General features: G+C 47.7%; 1 protein-coding gene across 11 annotated transcripts in view; it reads right to left on the bottom strand.

Annotated features, from left to right (window-relative positions):
* The window catches only part of SLC8A1 (solute carrier family 8 member A1), a 307,964-nt gene extending 306,842 nt beyond the window's left edge, over positions 1–1,122 (bottom strand). For 3 of the 11 annotated variants that reach the window (XM_023531312.1, XM_023531321.1, XM_023531324.1), the window contains exon 1: positions 970–1,108. The gene's annotated coding sequence lies outside the window, so the exon portion shown is untranslated. Of the gene's footprint in view, positions 1–157; positions 391–969 lie in introns of those variants that run through there. The other 8 variants (XM_023531315.1, XM_023531319.1, XM_023531314.1 and 5 more) reach the window with 7 other exon arrangements.
* Positions 1,123–1,678: the final 556 nt, after the last annotated feature.

The following is a 1,678-nucleotide window of genomic DNA, read 5'->3' as shown; positions in this document are numbered from 1 at the left end:
CTCGGCCCGCAGTGCGTTCTGGCCGCGCGCTAGCGCTCTCTCCGGCACCCAGCCCATCCGTGACACGCTCAGGCAGGCGCTGCAACTTTTCTTATCAGCCTTCCTCGCCTCGTCCACAGACAGAACCTCAACCCCAAGTCGCCTACTCGTTTCTCACCTCTGATATTGTTAATCAGATATATCTTTCTTCCTCCACTTTCTATCCCTCTGCTAAAGGAAGCTTTCTTTTAGCAAAGGGATCGGGGATCTATCAATGGTTTTTCTCTTAAATCTTCACGCCGTGTTTTTCCTACATATCAGACATGCACAGCGACACGCTGGCTAGTAGCTGCTGACACAAGCAGATAAGGATATGGGGGTGGGGAGAGAGGTATTCCCCAGCCAAGAAATCTGAAAGATTCTCCTTGTTGGTATTTCCCTCAAAGACTGCAGCTCACCTGGGGATAAAGACCAAGAGTCTGTTTAACGTGAAAGCCATGCAGCTTTTAAATTACAGAGAGGAGTAAAAGCTGAGCATTACGGTTGAGCTGGGAAAGATCTAATGCAACAATCGACGAACCATTCATTGCCCTTTCCAAGAGAAGCATTATCATTGCCAATACATCACTTCCCCATAATTAATAAAGGGGCATTGCACCAGGCCCTTGCTCTCTTGACAGCTCATTCATCCTTACAAATCCTTAATGACTTGGCAGGATGAAAGGCTAGACCCACTGTGGAGTTCACAAACCTGGCTGCACATCAGACACCTGGGAAGCTTGTTAAAAATGCAGATTTTAGCGTCCCATCCGGAGACTCTGATGCTGTAGCTCTTAAAGCACGACTCCAAGTTTGTATTTTAAACCATTGGCCTGGTTTGCCAAGGTGCGGGGGTCAGGGGCGGCTTTACGGGGAAGGTGAAAGGAGGTTGCTGAAGAGCACTAGGCAGAAAGTTAAGTTCCTTAGCAGAGTTTTCTCCCCAGTACTTACAGTGCAGCTCTGGGGCAGCCAGCCTGTTCGAAAAGAGAGATTCTGACCAGAAATCTCACCGTTTGACTATGAAGCAAAGAAGGGAAAATGGAAGTAGCAGCCCTCCTCAGCTTCTATGCCTCTCAACCCTGATTGCATCTCAGAATCGCCTGGGGAGGTTTAAAAATCCCAGTGCTTAGGCCACACCCCAGGCCCATTAACTTGGAATCTCTTGGGGTGGGACCCAGGCATCAGCAATTTTGTGTGTTCCCTGCTTGATTCCTCTGTAACCAAGGTTGAGAACCACTGTTCTAGGCCAATACTCTTCAAACAAGAATGTGCATATGAATAACCTGGGGAGCGCCCTTTCTTATGCAGCAGAGCTGGAGCAGGCCTGGATCTGCATCTCTGCATCACTTACAAGCTGTCCATGCTCCCTGAATGAAGCCCACACCTTAATTAGCAAGGGTCTGTTGCATGCAGTGCTTGTGGAGCTAGGCTTGGGGGAGGAAAGTCCAAGCTTCTTGTCTTGTATATCCCCAAATCATTCCTCTCTAAGAACACTTTCTTTTTCTCATCCTAAGAGTTAAATTTTCTTGGAAGCCACTATGTACACAAACTTTTTGTTAGACTGCACTGACTAGTGGGTATGAACAGAATCGCATGTGAGACACAAGTCACCATCTTTCTGTTGGGAGTATGTCCTCAGCCAAAAATCACTTAGGGTCTT

This window comes from Pteropus vampyrus, unplaced genomic scaffold (genome assembly GCF_000151845.1).
Source record: "Pteropus vampyrus isolate Shadow unplaced genomic scaffold, Pvam_2.0 Scaffold66, whole genome shotgun sequence".
NCBI classification, from domain to species: domain Eukaryota; kingdom Metazoa; phylum Chordata; class Mammalia; order Chiroptera; family Pteropodidae; genus Pteropus; species Pteropus vampyrus.
The sequence above is the reverse complement of the archived record's forward strand: the minus strand, read 5'-3'. Positions and strand labels throughout refer to the sequence as shown.